Below are 628 nucleotides of genomic sequence, written 5' to 3' on the forward strand. Positions count from 1 at the left end.
TCTCTCTCTCTCTTTCTCTCTCTCTCTCTCTCTCTCTCTCTCTCTCTCTCTTTCTATCTGTCACTTTCTCTCCCCACTCTCTCTATTATATATATATATATATATATGATATCTGAGTTGTGAAAATTTGATTGAATGACATCTTTGTGTGCAACGGTATTGAATATGTCAAATACATCATAATTTAGAATTTTTAGTTGGATAAAATAAAATAATTAAATACAAAAAATATGAAGAACAAAACAGCATATAAAAATCATTAAAAATATTTCACCGAATGTCTGCACTGTATGACCAACCATTCACTAACGAAATAACTGAAGCGATCCTTATTTCTTTTCTTATACTGACATTGGTTGAAGGTTTTCCAAAACTTAATACGTCTGTCCATTATACGCCTAAAATGTATTCTATTCATATTCCAACGTCCTCAGCATTATTGGATAGAAATGTCAGTTATGTATATCGGAAAACAATATTTGCAATAATTTATTCAGTAGACGTGTATAATTTTTTACGCGCGCACACAATGAATTCACAGACATGAATGTAGGTGTCATATATATATGTGTGTGTGTGTGTGTGTGTGTGTGTGTGTGTGTGTGTGTGTGTGTGTGTGTGTGTGTGT

Source organism: Octopus bimaculoides, chromosome 2 (genome assembly GCF_001194135.2).
Source record: "Octopus bimaculoides isolate UCB-OBI-ISO-001 chromosome 2, ASM119413v2, whole genome shotgun sequence".
Classification (NCBI taxonomy): Eukaryota; Metazoa; Mollusca; class Cephalopoda; order Octopoda; family Octopodidae; genus Octopus; species Octopus bimaculoides.